Source organism: Panthera uncia, chromosome B1, assembly GCF_023721935.1.
Source record: "Panthera uncia isolate 11264 chromosome B1, Puncia_PCG_1.0, whole genome shotgun sequence".
Lineage (NCBI taxonomy): Eukaryota > Metazoa > Chordata > Mammalia > Carnivora > Felidae > Panthera > Panthera uncia.
This window is the reverse complement of record NC_064811.1, coordinates 35,592,907-35,616,672: the sequence shown is the minus strand read 5'-3', so window position 1 is coordinate 35,616,672 and position 23,766 is coordinate 35,592,907.

Sequence of the window (23,766 nt, the reverse complement as noted above, 5' to 3'; positions counted from 1 at the left end):
TTTTACGTATGGTATTTTAAGAGGATGATCTACTATTATCTTTTATGTAAATTGGATTTTATAAATTATTTCTATTTTCATACGTATCTTAATTTTTGACTATTCATAAAATAAAGATAAAGACAATGCTCTTAATAACATCCTTGGATGGTTGGTGCCTTTCAAATTTATCAAACTATTCAAAACAGCCGACTTATCTCTCTCTTACGTTTCAAGATTAAAGCAATTAGTCTCTCTCCACAGTATCCTTGCAACCTACCGGGATAATAGGATTGGTTAAAACTAGTTTGTTATGCATCAAAAAATAGACACTTTCATGATAATTAGTGAATTTTGAATGACTTAAAAGAATCCCATTCTTATCCTTGCAATGACTATCTATCATTTGCTTTATTGTATCTTTTTTCCTGTGTGGGTAAAAAGAACATGAAGTAATGAGCAGTGTCCTTGGAATTAAGCAGACTGTAATCTGCTTTTTTTTTTTTTTTTTCCAGCCTCAGTCCACAGAGAGGAACTCTTTCTGGGACCTAATGGTTGTGCTGCATATAAATTATTGAGAAGCTTTACTTCCTTAAAAAAATTTTTTTTTGGTTTCATCAAAATATGAATGCTTCCAGAACACTGTCATGCATATAAATGCCATCCATTATGGGTGACTTTTCCTTAAGGGAAAAGAAGTTGTTTTTTTTTTTTTAATATTTTTTAACGTTTATTTATTTTTGAGACAGAGAGAGACAGAGCATGAACAGGGGAGGGTCAGAGAGAGAGGGAGACACAGAATCTGAAACAGGCTCCAGGCTCTGAGCTGTCAGTACAGAGCCCGACGCGGGGCTCGAACTCACGGACCATGAGATCATGACCTGAGCTGAAGTCGGATGCTTAACCGACAAGCCACCCAGGTGAAGGGAAAAGAAGCTTGAGAATCAGCCAAACTGTCACCTTTATTTACTCAATAAATCTTCAATGGATTCCTGATATGTGAAAGTCACTAAAAATCTGTTAACTCTCTTTTTCATTTCTTCTAATTAGTAGAAAAATATTAATCCTAAATGATACATTTTTCAGTATCAGAGCAGAAATTATTGCTGAGTTCATTTCCTGGTACTTAGACCTACTTTATTACTAGACAAACATTTTTAAAAGACTGCCAGATCTCATCTTCAAAGATCTGTCTCCATGGGCTTGCATGAAGGAAGAAAAACTGATCCTACAAAAGTAATAATTTAATGCCATTTTGAAAGGTATCACATGATTTGTGGGTATGCCATCAATTTGAGGCTATTAGATTAAACAACATTTATTTTAGCTTCATTTATTTAGGCTCCTAAAGCCAGTCAGTTATAACATTCAGTCTGATTAATGTTAAGCACTCAAATGCCCAATGGCAAAGAAAAGTGACTATGGAGCTTCTGTTAGTGATTTTTAAAGCACAGAGACTCAGAAATAATCATATCCTTAATTTCAAAATCTATGCTTTTAGTTACTTAGTATACATAAGTATGTATATATATGCATATAGATGTATGTATTCTTATATACATATTCTTTAAGAGCAAATTTGCATGTTCTTTTTTTGAATTATTTTATTAATGTTTGTATTTATTTTTGAAGGAGAGAGAGACAGAGCATGAGCAGGGGAGGAACAGAGAGAGAGGGAAGCACAGAATTCGAAGCAGGCTCCACAGGCTCTAAGCTGTCAGCACAGACCCGGATGCGGGGCTCGAACCCACGAACTGTGACATCATGACCTGAGCTGAAGTCAGACGCTTAACCGACTGAGCCACCCAGGCTCCCCTGCATGTTCTTTTTTCTCTTTATGTTAATACATTTCAAAAGCAACCTTGAGAAGACTCTGTTTAAAAAAAAAATCTTTAGGTTAAAATGGTTATCCATTTGTTATCTAATAGGCAAGATCTTTTTAAAATGACACCTCTGATTTTACTTGGTAAAACTTCTCACCTGGGGAAATGGGACAATCTCAAATATCTTCTTTAAAGGAGTCTCTAATGGGGCACCTGGGTGGCTCAGTCGGTTGAGCGTCTGACTTCAGTTCAGGTCACGATCTCGCTGTCCGTGAGTTCGAGCCCCACATCCGGCTCTGGGCTGATGGCTCAGAGCCTGGAGCCTGCTTCCGATTCTGTGTCTCCCTCTCTCTCTGCCCCTCCCCCGTTCATGCTCTGTCTCTCTCTGTCTCAAAAATAAATAAATGTTAAAAAAAAAATTAAAAAATAAATAAATGAGTCTCTAATATTTTAATGAAAATCCATCCTAATTCTTTTTTTTTTTTTTTTTAAGTAGGTTCCACGCCCAGTGTGTAGACCAACACAGGGCTTACACTCACAACCCTGAGATCAAGACCTGAGCTGAGATCAAGAAGCAGAAGCTTAACTGACTGAGTCACCCAGGCACCCCATCTTAATTCTTAAAGAGGCCTTCTCAACTACCAATAAATTGAAACATAGATGTCCTACGAATTAGAAAAAAATTAAAAACAAATTCTCTGGTATCCGATAACTCCAAAAATATATACAATTCCAGAAAATAAGATACACAGAGAATGAGAATCATTACAGAGTATCAGACAAGATTACTACTTTCACTACTTATTACTAGTTTCACTATTCTATTAAAAGAAAAACAAACAAACAAAAAACTCTTTATTTCCCCAAATTTTTCTTTTCATGGTAGAATTTGTTTTCCTTGGAGAAATATACCAGATGATAAGGGAAGCAGGGAGAGGAATAGATACTTACGCTACTAAAGATATAAAAAGGTATTTCACTTAATAATGCCTATGCAACCCATATACTGAAGTTCTGCCTGTTTTGTTTTAAGACTTCTTTGGTCCTGGGGTGCCTGGGTGGCTTAGTCGGTTAAGCATCTGACTTCAGCTCAGGTCATGATCTCACAGTTCGTGAGTTCAAGCCCCACATCGGGCTTTGTGCTGACAGCTCAGAGCTTGGGAAACTGCTTTGGATTTTGTGTCTCCCTTTCTCTACCCACCCCCCTGCTCACTCTCTCTGTCTCTCTGTCTCTCTCTCTCTCAACAATAAAGCATTAAAAAATAATAATAATAAAGATTTCTTTGGCCCAACAAATAATTTAATGGTTCTTTCGTGTGGTACTCTACCCATAGGAAGAGAAGCAGTCTTTAAAGTCTCAGATTACTAAGGACACCCCTCACCCCTACATGCTCTAGACCTACCTCAACACATTCCAAAGCAAGATTCGTTCCCTAATGTTTTAGCTTGAGGCCTGGACTTGTCTCAGACCCAACAGCTGCTCTTAGTAATACTGCTCACCCTAATTTTTCCCATATTGTTTTCTGCCTCCAAAGGCCTGGCATGAACATGACAGGAAATATTGAAGACCTCATATATGAAGGTAGGACTTCACCCTTGCAGTGAAGGGAAAGAATACTCCAAAACATATCCACGAGGCTCAAAGGGATTAGAGGAATTGGTATTCAGCCCCACTGCCAATATGCCCACATGTAGTTGGATCAGGCTGTCTAGTTCAAAACCAGAGTGGTTGCCTAAACTCCAAATTCACGTGGGCTAAGAGCAAACAGAGAAGTATCACACAGGGCAGAAAGGCACTGGCTCTCTTACCCTCCAGTTGCAAAAATCCAAAAAGAGGGAGAAAAAGTAACAGACATATCCTAGGTCTCCTTACCACAGAACTTCAGGAAGCACAAAAGAGGGCCCGGGACATGGCATCTTAACATTAGGATGAAGGATCTTCACCCCATGTGGCCTCTTTAAACTTAGTATGACTCACTAAGTGTCAGGGCTCCAACAGATCCAGGTTGCCTTGGATCAAGTTTTATAAGACAATTTTGAAACTAAAATATACTCTCTTCCAAATAAATTTTAACTGAAAAGAAAAGAAAAGTCTTATTCATAGACTATTTAAAGAATACGGGTAAAGGGCGCCTGGGTGGCTCTGTCGGTTAAGCATCCAACTTCGGTTCAGGTCATGATCTCGTACTCTATGAGTTCAAGCCCCGTGTGGGGCTCTGTGCTGACAGCATGGAGCCTGGAGCCTGCTTCAGATTCTGTGTCTCCCTCTCTCTGACCCTCCCTCGTTCACGCTCTGTCTTTCTCTGTCTCAAAAATAAATAAACATTAAAAAATATTTAAAAAAAAAAGAAGAAGGGTAAGTTGGGGCACCTGGTGGTGCAGCCGATGAAGCATCCTACTCTTGATTTCAGCTCAGGTCATGATCTCCCGCTTCTGGGGTGGAGCCCCACCTGGAGCATTACGCTGGATGTGGAGTCTGCTTAAGATTCTCTCTCCCTCTCTCCCTCCGTCCTTCCCCCCACTCACATGCGGGTGTGCTTGTTCTCAATAAAAAAATTAATTAATTAATTAATTAATTAAAGAATAAGGGGGGGCGCCTGGGTGGCGCAGTCGGTTGAGCGTCCGACTTCAGCCGGGTCACGATCTCGCGGTCCGCGAGTTCGAGCCCCGCGTCGGGCTCTGGGCTGACGGCTCGGAGCCTGGAGCCTGTTTCCGATTCTGTGTCTCCCTCTCTCTCTGCCCCTCCCCCGTTCATGCTCTGTCTCTCTCTGTCCCAAAAATAAATTAAAAAAAAAAAAAAAAAAAAGAATAAGGGTAAGTGGGGCACCTGGGTGGCTCACTTGGTTGAGCATCTGACTTTGGCTCAGGTCATGATCTTGTGGTTCATGAGTTCGAGCTGCACACCGGGCTGGCTGCTATCAGCCTGTCAGTGCAGAGCCTGTTTCTGATCTTTTGTCCCACTCGCTCTGCCCCTGCCCTGCTTGAGCTATGCCCAAAATAAATAAAAAAATTGTTTTAAGAGAATAAGGATAAGTAACAAGAACTTTACATTTTTCAAGGTTCAGGTGATGTGACCAACTTACAGGAAAATGAAATGATTGGACTACTTCATATTAAACAAAAAAGAATGAAGTAAATGTAGTGTTTAGGAGGTATTTAAACGATGCAGAGATCATCTTAATAAATAATGATTGTTGTCATCATTATAAAGTGGTCATAATGATTTTTAAATAGTAATAAGGAATCTGGAAGAAAGAATTCAGAAAAGAACTCAAGAAGGAATTTATAAAAGAGACAGAAATAAGAAAAAAAAATGTAGAAAAGATAAAACATATTAGGGGCACCTGGGTGGCTCAGTCGGTAAAGCCTCCTACTTCGGCTCAGGTCATGATCTCATGGTTCATGAGTTCAAGCCCCACATCAGGCCTGCTGCAGTCAGTACGGACCCACTTTGGATCCTCTGTCTCCCCTCTCTCTCTGACCCTCCCGCCACTGGCACACTGTCTCCCCAAAATAAATATTTAAAAAACATATCAAAGGTGTTTTTCTCTGAAAACCCCAAGAAAATAAATAAAGCTCAGGAAAAAACAATCAAGAAAAGATGCAAGAAAGCCAAAGTAAGAATTATAATAAACAATTCAATGTAACCATAGATATAAGAGTGAGTAAAGATGGTAAGAGGTTGTAAATTACAGTTCTTTATCATATATCAGAAAATTAATGAAACACAGATAGAGATTTCTATTGAAATGCATCATTGGACGTGTTTACTGTGAGTTTTGCAGCACTCCATAGAGAAAACCAAGATCTGTTCGCAGGCCTCTCTGCTGTGGCGGTTCACGTAAAGGAAAATGAAATTGAGTTCCACGGTGTGGGGAGCAGGAAGTGGTCCAACCTCCAGTTCCTGCTTCATCCCGACCTGTGGCTCAGTTATTCAGCTTTTCTTCCTTTCGTGTTCTGTCCTGCATTGTCAGAAGATGACCTTCAAACCCTGGGAAGGAATCATAATATTGAAAAAAAATTCAGTGTTATTTTGTTAAAAACATTAGAAAATACTCTGATTCTTCAACGTGGTCAATTTGTTACTCGTTTTGCATACATCTGTTTAAAAAAGAAAATTGTTACAGATGAGGATTCTGCTACATGAAGACTTAGGCATAATGTACAGACACTGATAGAGATCTATAACATATAGTTATCAGCACTTTCTATTTTTCAGACTGTTTTCAAAATGTGATCATGTTCCCATGGTAATCGACTGAGGTGGGAAGATCATGGTCACTATTTATTCATGTAGTGTTGGGGACACAATGAGAACTTCTTGCTTTGGCTCCTAGGGCCTGCTGTTGGCAGATACCTTTTAGATCTCAGTCCCTTCAGGTTTTGTCTCAACAGCAGAGAACACCCTGAGCGAGGGCAAGGCCCTTTCTGGTGCAGCCCACAACCAGTTCTGGCCCAGAGCCAGACAGCTCTGCAGACCATGTTAGCTCCAGAGCTCCCACAGGGTTGGCTGAGATGGTGAGGCCTGCATCCCAGCTCAACATCTACCTCTCTGCACTCCTGCTTCCTTCCCCTGCTTTCCACAGACATTGATCTCAAAGGCTTTCCCTAAAACAAATGTGCACAGTAAACACAGTTTCCTGATCTGCTTATGGAAGGATGTCACCCACAGCATCTAGTAAGAGAGTAGGATTGATAGGGATTGAATACATTTACCAGTGTCATGAGGTGAATTCATGGTTGAGCCAGACATCAGATTAGGTCTTCTGACTCTTTCTCATGTAACGATGCCTGAATGAAATCAGAAATTAAAAAAAAAAAAAAAAAAAATAGAATATTCCCTAGAGGGGATCCTCATGAAAATCCTTTTCTAGGAACAGAGTAGCCTGTAATGAACAGTTACACATTTTTAGGTAAATCAAAATGAGAAGCAGTATATTTATGTATCAGTCATTCATTTAACAAAACAGCAGTGAATTTATTTATGAACGTGTTTTCCCTTTTTCGTGGCTAACTTGAAATCATTTTATACACTTCCAAATGATCCTAATACATCTGTGTTTTCAGTTCCCACTACCAGACACAAAGGCATGAAATTCTGCCTCTTTGTATCACTATTTTCTACCTAGAAAACACACAAACACACAGACACACACACTCTCTGGCACACACACGCTCCGCACATGTCTTCAAGAAGAGTTGAGTAACTTTTCAAAATCGAGTCAGCTAAAGAGAAATGTGAAAGGAAGAGGAATCATATGACGTTGAAAGAAAGGATAAGAAAAGAAGTGTGATAAGGAAAAGAAGGATCTAGTAATAGGCAGCATGTCAGGATAGACTAATTATTTTGATTGTTTTGTTATTTTGAGTTATGTGGCTGAGGTTAGATATCAGTTGGAGTTTTAACTCACGAACAGTAAAATCCCCTCCAGCCAATCTGAGCATAAAAGAACCTCCTGGTGAATCAAATAGCCAAGCTTGTACCTCAAACAGCCAAAAACAAACCCCAGCCCACACCTCCAGGTTGACCCCGTAAGACGTCACTCCTCTGCTATGGGCACAGATAGTGCAGCTTGCAACACCGAGGTGTGGCACAGGATGCCAGAACCAATGCTTCTCCCTCCTGGGAAAGACAGAACTTCTTTGAGAAAAATACTACCACAGAGGTCTTGCATTTTCAGTTTGATAAAGTCTAAATCACATGACACAGAAGGACTGGGAAGGTGAGTTTCTGGCTTCTAACTTGAGGTATCCAACTTCTCATTATGGGAAATTCCACGGGCACTGGAAGTTTATTCTAAATATGGCCACGAATCATGAGAAATAGCCACATGGGCCACCTCAGATTTTCCTGCCATTTGATGCCTGGGCAAAAACAACAACCACCACCACAACAACCACCACCATCACAACAACATTGCTTCAATAAGGTTAGTCTATTTGCTTTAAGCCTACTAAGACTGTAACACGTGCTCAATCACACTGTGCAAAGCACGTGGGAAGACTGACTTTTCACACCAGACGCGGTGTGTTGGGGACAACCATGAAACAAAGACGTGGAGACGGTGACTTTGTTGGATTTGGGACTGTCAGCCATATTGTTGGTGTGATATGGACGGAGTTGAAAGACGGGTCAGTTTTTGGCACACTGGAAAAGTAGCATGGTGTGTGTGTGTGTGTGTGTGTGTGCGCGCATGCGTGTGTGTGTGTTTATTCATGTGTATGATATAAGGTTGTTGAGGAATGGAAACAAAGAACAGAAAAAGGGATTTGTTGAGACGAAGGATAGTGGTTGGTGATGTGTAGTAAATGTGCTTGGTAAAAGATGAGGTGATCCAGCCAGATTCAGAAGGGATGAGCTACTGAACAAAACGTGAGAGCAGTTATGGTAACAGATTGTTTCTCCGGGGTGCAACTCTTTCCATCTTAGATTTTGAAGATGAGTCAAAATTATACTGCCCTTTATATCAACTTCATATACTGTAATAAAAGTTTTGACTTTCCTTTGCAGCAAACAAGTCATGACAGACCACTTAGCTTCATAAGCACTTTAGCACTTTGCTGTGCCCCAGTGCTGGGTTTACTCCCAAGAATGGCTGCGGGGTCTCAGAAAGAGTCTAAAGACGGCAGAAAATGCCAACTGGTAAGGATGATTCCTATCTGCTGAGTAAAGTGGTAAGGGGGGGAGGCGTGGAAACTGAAGAATGAGAAGATTGCTGCTGAGGGAGGGCAGCAAATAAGAAATTGTTGTTTGAAAAAAAAGACTAGATAGAAACATTGAAGGAGATGATGAGGTCATGACACAATCAGCGGTGAGCAATTTAGACTTTAAATTGAGTGAAACTACCAGGTTAATAACTCCCGCACACTCTGGGTGTTTACAGTTCACTTTCAGAGGCTTCCAGGAAAATGGATTTCTTTTTCTCCCGGAGTTTGAATCAAAGTCCCTACTTCTGAAAAGGAAGACATCATCCTAAGATCAGACACAAGTTAGTGACCAAAACCATTAAGTTCTATTAGAAATAGTTACTATAAAAAAAAAAAATAGTTTAACCTTTAAGACAAAATGGACATCTTTGGAAGTGAACAAAAAAATACCTTGTAAGAAAGAAGAGCCGGATAGGGATTTGAGAGCCCCACATACAAAATGGGGAACAGGCTAAAATCAGTAGCAAGAAAAACCATCGTATGATAAAAGGTACTTCTGCACAAAATTCAGAACCATACCCCAGTTAAACATTACAGATACAGTGTTGATAATTCAAATAAAGTTGTTTTTAATGTTTACTTATTTTTGCGAGAGAGAGAGACAGAACATGAGAGGGGGAGGGACAGAGAGAGAGAAAGAGACACAGCATCTGAAACAGGTTCCAGGCTCTGAGCTGTCAGCACAGAGCTCCATGCGGGGCTCGAACTCACGAACCAGAGATCATGACCTGAGCCGAAGTTGGATGCTCAACCGTCTGACCACTCAGGCACCCCCCAAAATAAAATTGTTTTAAGTTTACAAGAAACACTGGAGATATGGGGATACTAGACCAAAATCCCAAACTCCATTTATAAGCTTCCAAATTCAAAAATACTTTATACTCTGTGCTGACAGCTCAGAGCCTAGAGTCTGCTTCGGATTCTGTGTCTCCCTCTCTCTCTGCCCCTCCCCTGCTTGCACTTTCTCTCTCTCTCTCTCTCTCTCTCTCTCTCTCAAAGATAAATAAGCATTAAAAAAATAAAAATCAGAAAAAAGAAAGAGAGAGATCAGATTATAACATCTTTGTCACTGTGTGTCCTTGTAGAACCGTGTTACTAAAACGTGAAGTAAGCAAGTCAGTTTTACCTGATCTACATGTAACTATTAATGATAAAAAGCTTTAGAAGAGGTTCCAGGAAGAACTCTCCTTACAGGGAAAATGTATACAATGATGAGTCTTGATATTTAACAATATAATGTGTTCTGAGCTTTAATTAGTTCCAAATGGTCCTAAGGAAATTATTTTAAATTTCTGTGAAAATGGGCTTAATTTCCTACTGCTGGATTTTTAGATTTTTAATTCAATAATAAACATCTATTCTTTTGTACAGCAGTAATTCATGGGGCAGGATGAGGTAGTCTATGCCCTTCAACCCGTTTGTCCGTCTCTACAGTATGTGGAAGCAGAAGGGACAGCCATCATTCTACATTTGTGCATGAACTGTTCACTGGACACTTACTTTGTATTAGCTGCACTGCTATCTGCTGGGTAATAACACTTTAAAGCTATGCTGTGAAATGTGATCAGTGTTAACAAGAGAGACACTAGCTCATCTTATATAGTCTTTCATGGGAGGGAGAAGAAGTGTGAAAACCCAAGACAAACAGGATTGACAGAACAGGAAGGAGAAGTGGAAGCCTGGCAAACCAGACCCAGGGGAAAGGATAGCAACGGAAAACAGGGAGATCAAGAAAAATGAAACTCCCAAGTAATTATGAAAAGGAAAGTTAGCACAAGCTGAAAAAGTAGAATGTTTAAATGTGTGTGCGTGAACTCGTGCCCATGTATGAAGAGAAAACACCTATGTTTGCCCTTTCTGCGGGATTCTCATTGACTAGAACATAGATGGGAGGTTTTCTGGTAACACCATGAGCTTATGTACATTCACGGCAACTGATAACATAAAGAGGAACACAGAAAAAGGAATCGAAACGGGAAAAGTACGGAAAGGCAAATTTAAAATCCTTAGCACCTGAAAACTTCATGCTTCTTGTCTGTCAGCACTACTCATGTCCTAAGCCAATCTGAGCTCTTCCCCTTAAACGCCTAGGAATGTATTTCACTCGGGCAGGATCCAAGAACCTCAATCCTGAGGAATATCAGGGCACAGCAAATATCCTCACTTCAGGTTTGAGAAGGCAACGCCAGCCCCTTCTGCAGTTGAGAGGACAGACAAACCCTTCTCCATGGAGCAGGCACGAAGCTCTCTTGGCTACACTCTTCTGGGGATTTTAAACACCTGCATCGTGCTCTCTCTTCCCAGGGCACCTGCAAGATACAGGCTTGTCAGGCTCTTCGTCACCTGGCTGGGACCTGGGGCATTAGGATCAGATCATCTTCTCATATAGTATTTTTCTCACACTTATTTAATAGCATGTAAATTTGGACAAATTTCTTAGTCTTTCTTTGCTTTACTTTGTCCCTACAAAAACAGGGTTAGTACCCAATCCTAGGGGATGTTAGACAAGTAGGTGGATAATACATGTAAAGTATTTGAAACTGTGCCTGGCACTATCAACCATTCAATAAATGTTAGATATAATCATCAGCATCATCAGCATCATCCTCATCCTCACGATGTTGTTTATGTATTATTGCTGCACCGACTTTTTCCCCCACAGACTTCTGTGCCTACTCTTTAGAGCTACTTTTAGAGTGGTAATTTCACCTTGTACCCTTGCAGGCCCTAACTGTATCCCCCGATGCATAAAGCGATCCGAATATGCCACCACTCTGTGCAGACAGAGTCTTAACTTATTGACTCTTTCTTTCATTCGTCTATTTAACAACACCTGGTAACCAGCATGTTGGATATTCAACACTAAGGTTAAAGTTAATCTGGGAAGGCAGAAAGAAGACAAATCCTGTTCCCGCTTTTTTTTTTTTAACATTTTATTTATTTTTGAGACAGAGAGAGACAGAGCATGAACAGGGGAGGGTCAGAGAGAGAGGGAGACACAGAATCCGAAACAGGCTCCAGGCTCTGAGCTGTCAGCACAGAGCCCGACGCGGGGCTCGAACTCACAGACCGCGAGATCATGACCTGAGCCGAAGTCGGACGCTCAACCGACTGAGCCCCCCAGGAGCCCCTTCCCGCTTTTGAAAATAGCTTCTAACTTCCTATAAACTCCTTCTTTAAGCTTTATTTCCCAAAGACTATTTTGGCACACAAAATGATTACTTCATCCAAATCAGTTTTCTGTGTGCTATTACTTCTGAATCAATTATAAGAGGTTCCTATAATCCAATATAAATTTTAAAATGCAAACATTTTTAGTAATTAATAACTACCTCTTATTGAACACCTACTATGTCCCAATTGATTTTTTTCTTAACTATTCATGTAGGTTATTTGACTAAATCCCTACATTGTGAAGTACATACTGTTATATCCCTTTTATAGGTAAAGATGCTGAAGTTTTGGGGACTTAATTTGCCCAGGGCTGCACAAATGCTATGTAGCAAAGGTCTGATTGAAACCTGTCTGACTCCAAAGCCCACGCTTGCAATCATGAAACGACTCTGCCTTGTCTTGCTCCATCTCAATACTATCCACAAATCAAATTCACTTTACATAGTCGTGCATCTCATGTTGTATCTATAAAGCCCTCATCGAGACTTCCTAATTTTCCCTCACGATAAATCTCTAAAGTGTAATAAATAAAATATCCCTTTACAAATAAATAAACAAACAAATAAATAAGTAAATAAATGAATTCAGTCCATGAGAATCAGAGGACATGGTGTCAAGTCATGTAGTTACCAAGGGGCAGAGCTGAGACACAAACTTCTGACCTTGAATCTCATCTGAGAAGACAAAAATCTGCTGCTGTAGGCTTTAACGGTGGGAAAACATGGTCTACCAAAAATTATCTAGACTAGAAGAAGTTGAGCAAGGGTAGCTAAAAAAAAAAAAACGACAGAAACAAAAAAGCAAGATTCCTAACAGAAGCAGAAGTAGAGGCTAAAATATTGCAACAATCAAGTTTTAAGGTAGGAATAAACCAAAGAGACAAAAACATAAATCTGATCGCATTGCTTTCTGGTTTTATATCTGTCAAGAGTTCCAGTAACCCATATGGTAAAGGTCAGAAGCCTTATGATGGTTTGCAAATTCTCGGACATATGAACCATGACTTTATCTGCGGTCTCCTTTCTAGTCATTTCTGCTGCCCCACTAAGTGTTTTTCTACTCTTGGAAGGGCCATGTTCTCCTGTCTGTTAGCTTTTAAAACATGTTGCAAGTTTTAAATTCAAAGACAAAATGGGAGGATCTGACTTGGTCTAAGCAATCACCATCCAGTACTATGCAAAAGCTCTGCTCATAGGCAGTAGGCAAGTAGGTTGAGAGTGGTCATTAATCCAGATGCCATTTTCTTCCACCACAACCCCAGGTGATCTGTGGTTACAAAACTACAGATAGGGCCCCTGGGTGGCTCAGTCGGTTAAGCGTGCAACTTCAGCTCATGTCACGATCTCACGGTTCGTGAGTTCGAGCCCTGCATCAGACTCTGTGCCGACAGCTCAGAGCCTGGAGCCTGCTTTGGATTCTGTGTCTCCCTCTCTCTCTGCCCTCCTAGCTTGTGCTCTGTGTGTCTCTCTCTCAAAAATAAATGGACATTTTAAAGAAAAAGAAAAAAAAAAACTGCATACAGTCGTTGCCTCCAAAAGGAGTTTGTGGAAATGGAAAGTCTAGCTCAAGATGGAAAACCGCAGCAAAAGATCCAGCCAAAATGCAGAGTGGATAAGCAAAATCTTCATTAGCAGCACCTCAAGGATACAGTCACGCATCATCACATAGTGCCTTAAGACTGAATCAATGAATTGTTAATTATTTCATATAAGTTAGTAAGTCTGAAGAGGCTAAACAATGAACTTGGATTAATACCCTAAACAAGCAACAGCTATTAGCAAAGTCATTAATTAGGGTTATGTTTACCCTTTTATCAGCAACTCTAATTATTTGTTTGAACTGAGATCCTGTTATTACCAATAAACATTACAGGCAGTAAAGGAAAACATGCTTACATTTCTCAAGTATGAATTTCAGTTTTGCCAAGCTGAGCTTTAGTCTAGCTTACTATTTTCATAACAAGGTTGCTAAGGAAAGGTTTTTCTTTACAACAGATATAGGAACCTCATTAGTGAATTTGCTAATTAGTCTGCCTTTAATAGATAAACACATTGAAGTAGGAGGACAGACTAATCAGTTTTGCTAAAAGAGCATGGTTACCTTCCATTTTAAAAACCCTTGGGCTTATAATGAGACATATTAATTCTAGCGAATCATCTTTGGAAAATGAGTTACAACATCATTGCTACATTTTAAAATTTCACATCATTATAACCATATTAAAACCTGACCACTAGACTGATGATCATAACAGCTATTACAATTGTCCCTTTCAAGATAATAATTACATATATTGAAAGTTACATTTGCATATAGTACTATTTTAATTGTCCTAAATACAACTGACAACTATCATTAAGTCAGTTTGTTTCATGACTTGGGACATTCCAAATAGACCATATATTTTGGAGTCTGTATGAACAAATCTGATTTGCAAGTTAATCAACTAATGAAAAGTTTTACACACTTTTTAGTTTTTTCACACTCCATAAATTAAGTGGCAAGTTTCCACAGGTTTTGCCACCTATGATACTACTGTATTATTTTGCTTTCTCATTTCATCAATGCATTGACCAAGGTACCGTAAGGAAACACAAATATTTCAATGAGCAGACTTACAAAGGACCCTCATTTACAGGGGAGTGGACAGGGATAAGGAGATAAATTAGCAATGGTGAGATACCCGTAAGAGAAACGCAAAACCATTACCATTCCTAGGGCTGAAAAGACAAGGGCATGAACCAGAGTCCACTGAGGACTGGAGTTTTGGAGGAGTGGCCAGCTGGCATACAGATAGTTCCAGAAACCTTGTAAAAAGAAAGGAAAGAGCAGAAGAAAATATAGCATTTTCTTCTGTTCCACTACAGTCTGACAGTGGCTCCCGTTGGCTTGACTCAATCAGAAGACTGTCAGGGAAATGTGAAGGTGTATTCAGTTCACAAGATTCAGCGTCCTAGGGCAATGCGTGGTAGAGAAGGACAGAGAGTGGATTAGGATGAGGTAAATACAAAATACAGCACAATTAGTAACACAAAGAGATATAAATACCACTGGGTGAATATACATTTTTCTAAGAAGGCTTTTAATATAAAAATTTTATTTTGTATCATAAAATAATTCAAGGACACAGAAAGGTATAAAATACTAAGATTTTTTTCTTTTTTTAAAATTTTTTTTAAAAATTTTGTCCCCTTTCATTCCTAGAGAATTTTATAACTGATAATTCAACAAGTGTATCTAGAATTTTACTTCATGTATATACATAATATATAGATATATAAGCATATTTGGTAATATAAAATATGTACATATATAATAAATATGTATACACATATAAATATGTTTAAATATGTACATAATATACATAATTATTTCTATAATAAATAGTATTGTTTAGTATGTCCTAGTCTTCAAATAGATTTTATTAGACTGCATATATATATATATATATATATATGTGTGTGTGTGTGTGTGTATATGTGTATATATATATATATACACACATGTTTTTTACAGGCTCTCTTTTCTCATAACCTTTTAATTGGAAGCGTTCAGATATATACAAGAAATTCTAGTTCATGCATTTTAGTTTCATCATATTCCATTATGTTTGATATGAAATTTCCTTATGAATTTTCATGTTGTAAAGAATTGTCAATATTTAACAATTGGGAATAAAGTTATATTGGGCATAGTTCTGCTTCTCTCTTTGTGCCCTTAGGATCTGCTCAGCATGGTCAGACAGATACCATTTCACTTGATGAAAATGTGCTGTTAGACCTCCTCGATCTGTCACTCCATGGCTCATATGACATAATCACCAAGTTTCCCACAATCCAGTACCCAGTTTCTATCAAGGTGCTGGCAGTGTGAAAACTATTTCTCAGGACAAGAGCTGTTATTTTCTGAAGAACACATGATCTTGAAGCAAAATACAGTTCAATTTGGCTGCTGATAATGGTTGACTAAAGACAAGGAGAAGAGCCACAGAGAATATTATGCATCTGAAAATTGTCAAAGTAGTAAAGAATTATAAGACAAGGATTTAGAAGAAAATTAGGAGAGGTGAGGCTGTGTCCACAGTCGCTTCACCCTGAAAATTTTGGAGAGGACAGGGTAAGTGAGTGGTGCTTTCCACAGACAGATGGGAAAGACAAAGATTGGCATTTAGATTCACAAGTAGAGCCCCTTGGAAACTAGCTTGAGTATTTTCATAGATGGAAGGTTCATACTACAAATGTCTCAATTCCTAATTAAATTAAATTAATCCGGGATGGCTAGTGAGTTTAGGCCAGCAGGTAGCAAACACAAATACCTGGAGGAATATCTACTGATTCAATTCATCTCTATAGATTTTATGTGCACTGTGTGGTATTCAATCAAAAAGAACCAGGCATGCTAGTGGGAAATGATCACGAAGCCAAATAATTAAACAATAAAAGAGTCAGATCATGCAGTTCTTTATTTTATTCATCATTTTTATAGCACTTAATGTGTGCTAGCCGTATTCTATGTAATTAAAAAAAAAGGCTAACCTGATGAAATCCTCGTAACAACCCTAGAAAGTAGACATTATTACCCACCTCACCCCACTCCCATTTTACAGATGGGGCTATTGTAGACGTAGTAATATCCCCAGAAGAGGTTCACATTTTATTGCCTGAAATCTCTAAATACATTGCTTTACATGGCAAAAAGACTCTAAAATTCGAGTTGAGGATCGAGTTGAGGATCTGGAGATGGGGAGATTATCCTGGATTATGCAGTTGGGCTCCATGTGATCAACCACAAAGATCCGTAAGAGAGAGGCAGGAGGATAAGCGTCAGAAAAAGAGATGGGATGAACATAGCAGAGGTTGAAGTGCCAAGAAGGGGTCATGAGCAAGGAATGCGGGCGGCCTCTTGAAGTTGGACAGAGCAAGGTAATGGACTACACTCCAACCTCCAGAAGGAACGCAGCCCAGCCAACACCTGATTTTAGTACCTTTGACCTCCAGAACTGTACAACAATAAACTTGTGTTGTTTTACTGCCACTATATATATGTGGCATAGAGATTGAATTAATAGCCCATATCTTGTATTTGATTTTTTTGGTTGGTATTTTTTAAATTCATTTTTATTTTATTTTATTATTATTTTTAGTATTTTAGTTAGTTAGCATACAGGACAATATTGGTTTCAGGAGCAGAAGTCAGTGATTCATCACTTACATACAACACCCAGTGCTCATCACAAGTGCCCTCCTTAATGCCCATCACTCATTTAGCCTATCTCCTGCCTGCCTCCCTTCCAACAACCCTCAGTTTATTCTCAATTGTTTAGAGTCTCTTGTAGATGTTTCCTTTTCTTCACTTCCTCCTCCCCTTCCCATATGTTCTTCTGTTTGTTTCTGAAATTCCACAAATGAGTGAAATCATAATGGTATTTGTCTTTCTCTGATTGACTTATTTCGCTTAGCATAATGCAGTCTAGCTCCATTTCATTTATTTTATTTTTTTAATGTTTATTCATTTATTTTTGAGAGAGAGAGAGAGAGAGAGAGAGAGAAAAGTACAAGGCAGAGAGAAAGAGAGAATCTGACAGTGTACAGCCTGATACAGGCTTGACTCACGACTTGAGCCAAAATCAACAGTCAGCAACCCAGGAGCCCCTCTAGCTCCATTTTAAAATATATGAATTGGGGCACCTGGGTGGCTAAGTCGGTTAGGCATCCGACTTCAGCTTAGGTCATGATGTCACAGTCTGTGAGTTCAAGCCCCGCGTCAGGCTCTGTGCTGACAGCTCAGAGTCTGGAGCCTGCTTTGGATTCTGTGTCTCCCTTTCTCTCTGCCCCTCCCCTGCTCCTGCTCTGTCTCTCTCTGTCTCAAAAATAAATAAAAATATTAAAAATAAATTAAAAATAGGTAAATAAATAAAATATATGAATTAAGTGGGCACTATATCTAGTAATTATTTCTGTTGTCTCTCAAACACGTTGATTTATTTCCTTGTGTCTTGGGGATCTTTGCTGGCTCACATTTTCTTGACCATAGTCTTAGGAATCCTAAAGGCCTCAGTTGGGGATATTTTACTCTGGAAAAGATTTTCATTTGCTTGTGATGGAAATTAAGAGTAGTGCTAACCTAGGACCACATTCATGCCCTTTGAAAATCACAGACCTAATGGAAGAACCTCAGATTTAATCCTGCCCCTTAGCAGATGGGTTTGTTGTGCTGATGATCCTCTTGTCCCTCGAGATACCACCACTCTGTTTATGTTTAGGTGTGTGAAGAGAGGAGATCCTTGTAGATTGCCCTTACTTCTTGAAAGCCCACAAATATATGAAAAGAAATGGCTTATTGAAAGTTTAGTGGTTTTTTGTTTTTTGTTTTGTTTTGTTTGAGAGAGAGAGAGCAAATGAGCAGAGGAGAGAGGCAGAGGGAGAGAGAGAGAGGGAAAGAGAGAGAGAGAGAGAGAGAGAGAGAGAGAGAGAGAGAGAATCTCAACCAGGCTCCACGCTCGGTGCAAAGCCCAATGCAGAGCTTTGATCCCATAACTCTGGGATCATGACCTGAGCTGAAATCAAGCATTACATGGCCAACCAGCTCTTTCAGGTGCCTCCCAAAATCTAGTTTTATAGTGAGAAGCACTTCATGGTATATAGTCCAACAAATTGTCAAAAGCAGACCTTTTTGTGTGTGCTTAATTACTTCCTATTGCTCAATCACATGACTTTGCTTATTTACTTTCTACAATAACACAGCTGGACACTCAAGATGTTTCTTTTCTTTTTTACTTTTATTATAACCCTGTGATACAGCTTTTTGTATATAATTTAAACTCTATTCTGATTATATCCTTGGGATAGAGCTTTACAAATTTAATTACTGGATCAACACACATATAATATCTAAAGGTTTGAAAATACTTTGCCAGGTTTTATTCCAGAAAGTTTCTACCAATCTGTACCCTTGCTAGCAACATATAATAGTTCATGTATTTAACTTTAGTGTGATCATTTATCCAAATTATCTTCCTTTGGTATGTGAGGTCTAGTACATAGAACTTATCAATTTCATCAGTAAATACATCAGAGAAGTTAGAGGTTTCCCTGTCTTATGTGAGTAAAGTATTTCAAGGGCACACTTTCTTTGATCACCTGGAGATAATCCTGGAGCACCTGATAGAAGGTTTATAAAAGAATATGAGGAAATAGGATCACAAAATTAACTGCAAAAAATAAACCATACCTATTTTGGAGATCTGCTGAGAGCTGATCCAACTTATGGGATAAGAAATCTTAATAAATTAAACACCCTCTAGATCACATACACATTTTTAAAAAAGTAATTTTCCCGAGGGGGAAAAAAAAATCTGTACAGGGATTTATTTCTCTTAACTAAGGTAAAGGGGAGGAAAAATGATTGTATTAAGAAAACTGTTTTTACTTGCATTACTGCTGACAGGGCCCAAACTAGCATAACAACCATGCGGGATTTCAGCTGGCTAAATGATTAACTTGGCAAAAGTAGAAGCTGCTGACACACTAATAAGAAAAGATTTATTTGCAAAAGATCTGTTTTTGCCCCTGCAGAAGATTATGTAACTGGATGCTATGTATCTTTTTTTTCTAAAAAAATATTCCTTAACTGTGAAATATCTCTAGAAGAGTGGAAACTCTTAAAAGGAATGAGGGTTTTGCAAGAAAAATACATAAAATGATATTTTTATCTTTCCACTTGCTTTTCTGTAAGCTATCTACTAAATGAGATAATATTCACTTCTAAGTGTAAGTGTAAAAATAATGTACTCCTCATTTCGAAGCAGTTTTGACCCATGCACATGAATAAAATGTAACCTAAACAAATATTCAATATTCTAGAGCGTATTTCTGATTCCTCTAACTTATTCATGTGATGGGAGCCCTCCTTTGCTTGTATGCTTTTACAATTTTTGAATTTCAAAGAGCTATACTAGCATGTAATAGGTCATAGAGTCATTGGTATACCTAGCCGAGGATTTATCCATTTCATTTACCCTCTTTGTCCAGGATTGTAAAAACGTATCCTATGATTAATCAGCTCTGGAAGCAAAGTTCAACAAATAAAAAGGTTGATCCATACTTGTGAAAGTGTCACATGTCCCTAATTTGAAGAAGAATTTCATGTCCTAGAGATTCATATTTCCAGACTGCTATCCTCCAGTAAATTTGCTTCTCCTTAACTGTTTTCTGAGCACAAGGCCTAGACACATTTTAATGTTTTCTCTTTTGCAATACTTTGAAAGTTACTTTAAAAAGATACTTTAGGGCCCCTGGATGGCTCAGTTGCTTGAGCGTCTGACTTCTGCTCAGGTCGTGACCTCGTGGTTTCTGAGTTCCAGCCCTGCGTCGGGCTCTGTGCTGACAGCTCAGAGCCGGGAGCCTGCTTCAGATTCTGTGTCACCCTCTCTCTGCCCCTCCCCTGCTTGCACTCCATCTCTGTCTCTGTCTCTCTCTAAAATAAATAAACATTATTTTTGTTAATTACTTTAAAAATACTTTATTATTTTAAAATAATTTAATTTATTTTAAAATAATTTCATTGAAGAATCTTAAAGAACAAAAACCATTGTCATACCATGAAGCATGTGAACAATATTTGACATTAAATATAAATCTTCCTTAACCTGCGATAGTAAAGGTGACTGAAGGCATTCTACATTAAGAAAGGAAGAAGAAAAAACCACAGTGAAATATAGTTGGAAACCTATTGTGTTGACAAATGAAGCCCTGTTCCCAACGTACCTGCTACTTACTATATGGAAAACATCGATTTCCTTAAAAGAATATGCTTTGTCCTTAACTGACGTCTTAAATCACAGTATGTTGGAAAAAGTTTCGAAAGAAAGCTAGAGTCAGAGTCATAATGGAAAGAGTTTTACATACATTTTAAATACATACTAGCTTGAGGCTCCATAGCTCAGGGGTTAGAGCACTCGTCTTGTAAATACATACTAGCTTGAAAGGTTTTTATTAGTACTGTTTGAAAATGTCCCTCAGATAAAGAGAAGAATCATCGAAAATCAATAATTTTGATATTTTAAATAATGAAAACCATTTTAAAATGGTCTAACCAACAATTCCTTCAATCAGATAATTGCTTTGCAGTATATGGAAAAATAAATTTTTATTAGATCTTAGGATGGGATAGATAAAACAACAAAAGCTCTGTAATTAAACATCACACAGACACAGGAGTATTTCTTCACAAGCCTCTTGGGTGTATTCTCATGCTCTCTTTAAATAAAATTCTCTAGTGCTTTGGGTTTGAAAATGTTGCCTTATTTCTCTATCAGGGATCTTAATTAGATGTCTCACATCCTAATTTATGAACTTTTTTTTTCATTTGCATCATTTTGTCCAACTACATTAGAATAAATATCTTGAGAATCTACCACAACAGCCATAGTATGTTTTTTTTTTAATTTTTTTTTAATTTTATTTAAAAAAAAATTTTTTTTTAATGTTTATTTTTGAGACAGAGAGAGACAGAGCATGAATGGAGCATGAATGGGGGAGGGTCAGAGAGAGGGAGACACAGAATCTGAAACAGGCTCCAGGCTCTGAGCTGTCAGCACAGAGCCCGACGCGGGGCTCGAACCCACGAACCGTGACATCATGACCTGAGCTGAAGTCGGACGCTTAACCGACTGAGCCACCCAGGCGCCCCATATAGTATGTTGATTTTAAAAAACAATGACTTAAGGGGCACCTGGGTGACCCAGTTGACTGAACGTCTGACTTTGGCCCAGGTCATGATCTTCTGGTACATGAGTTTGAGCCCCACGTTGGGCTCCCTGCTGTCAGCACACAGCTCATAGGACAGAGCTTTTATCTCCCTGTCTCTGCCCCTCCCCTGCTCTCTCTCTCTCTCAAAAATAAATAAACATTTAAAATAAATAAAAATCAATCAGTCAGTTGATCAATCAATAAAAACAAAAAAGAATGACTTAGGCTTTTAAAAAATAAATATACAAACCCTAAAGATTTTTTTTAATTAAGCACTATTGTATTGATACATAGTTTCTCAGGGATATAAGTGCCATTGTTCAATTATTAGATGAGTAGAAAAAAGAGGAGAAACATTTGGGTTTTTTTCTTCACAATTGCTATATTTTCTATCAAGGTCCACCAATTACTGGGAAACAGTATAGGCTATTGATACATTGTAATATTAACTTCGATGCAATCAGTAGAATTGAGTGAGGAAATAAGTTCGTATTCACCACAAAGAAAAGGAACTCCTTTGTGACGTTCTTCAAGTATTATTATATGATTAAAATTGTTCAAACTTCAAGGAATATCCACTATAGCCATTGGAGTTAATTTTCTAAACAATTCTACTCCCCACTTTCTATCCTTAATAATAATGTAGAACCTAACCATTTTCTTTTTCTTTGCCTTGCTTTTCTTTGCCTTTACCTGAAGGATATGTACTAATCCTGTATATTATCCTCATAGCACAGTTTTTTGATCCCAAATTACTTTTATTACTTTAGTTACATTATCCATAGTTTTCCAACTCCTAAAAGCATTCCCTGAATTATACAAAGCATTTTGTTTGTGAATACACAATTGATCATGCACAAGAATCAGATGATCATTACTTTTTGTCCCCTGAAAATGAACTTTTGGTGGCTCAGATTTTCTTTTCTACACAGAAGCACAAAACATCAACAGTTTCAGGGAGTGGTCTAAAAATTCTTCTGTATATGTTTCTTTGATGATTATGCAGATTCCATCAACATCTAAGTATATTTTGGATTATTTTTTCCTAAGTATTAATTTCCACTTTCACATGCTGAAGCCTTCTGCTGTCTCATGGGCATGAATTAAGTCTTGTTTTTGTTACCAGTGGCATGTGAACAGTGGCCTTGTCCACCTCTCCTGCTGCAATATTGGCTCCTCCCTACTAGGTGATTATTGCCTTATATGGAGAAGGAAAATCAAAACTGTGAACACGGGGCGCCTGGGTGGCTCAGTCGGTTAAGCGTCCGACTTCAGCTCAGGTCACGATCTCGCAGTCCGTGGGTTCGTGCCCCGCGTCAGGCTCTGGGCTGATGGCTCAGAGGCTGGAGCCTGCTTCCGATTCTGTGTCTCCCTCTCTCTCTGCCCCTTCCCCATTCATGCTGTCTCTCTCTGTCTCAAAAATAAATAAACGTTAAAAAAAATTTAAAAAAAAAAAACTGTGAAGACGACCAAGAAAAAGGTCATTGAAGGACCAGGATTTTGCAATTTTGCAATACCTTTTTTTTTTTTTTTTTTTTTTTAGAAAAAGAGTGCACATGCACACAAGTGTGGGAGAGAGAGAGAGAGAGAGAGAGAATCTCGAGCAGGCTCCACATGAAGCCGCACATGGCACTAACTTTCATGACCCTGGGATCATGACTTGAGCCGGAATCAAGAGTCGGTCGCTTTACTGACTGAGCCACCCAGGTTCCCCTGCAATACTTTTTAAGGGCCGCCTATATATCACTTTGAATAGCTTCCCTGGGATACTTTGACTTAAAAAGATACATCTTCCCCCTAACAAAAGTCTCACTGGGTACATTAGTCAAAAGGAGCTGCCATAAAAATACCACAGGCTTGGTGGCTTAAACAATGGACATTTATTTCCTCAAAATTCTGGACGCGAATAGTCTCAGACGAAGGTACTGGCATGTTTGGTTTCTCTTGGGGCCACTCTCTTTGCCTTGCAGATGGTCACCTTCTCACTGGATCCTCATAGGGCTTTTTCTTTGATGCAGTCATACCTGGGGTCTCTTCCTTCTCTTAAAGGACATCAGTCCCATTGGCTTAGGACTCCACCCTTAAGATCTCATTTAACCTCATTAATTTGAAGGAGGATACAATTGTGTCCATAATACTAGGCTTTATTTTCTTTGGAAAAAAAAAAAAAAAGTTTCCCAGAAGCTACAGCTATGAAAAAGTTTTGGCATCAGCAACAATTTCGAGTGAGACTGTCTCGTGCCCCCCAAGTTTTACCACTCTGTACCCAAACAACTTATTTCTGTTAAGTCCCTATAGAGGATATTTTCTTCATTTTATATACACCAGAAATT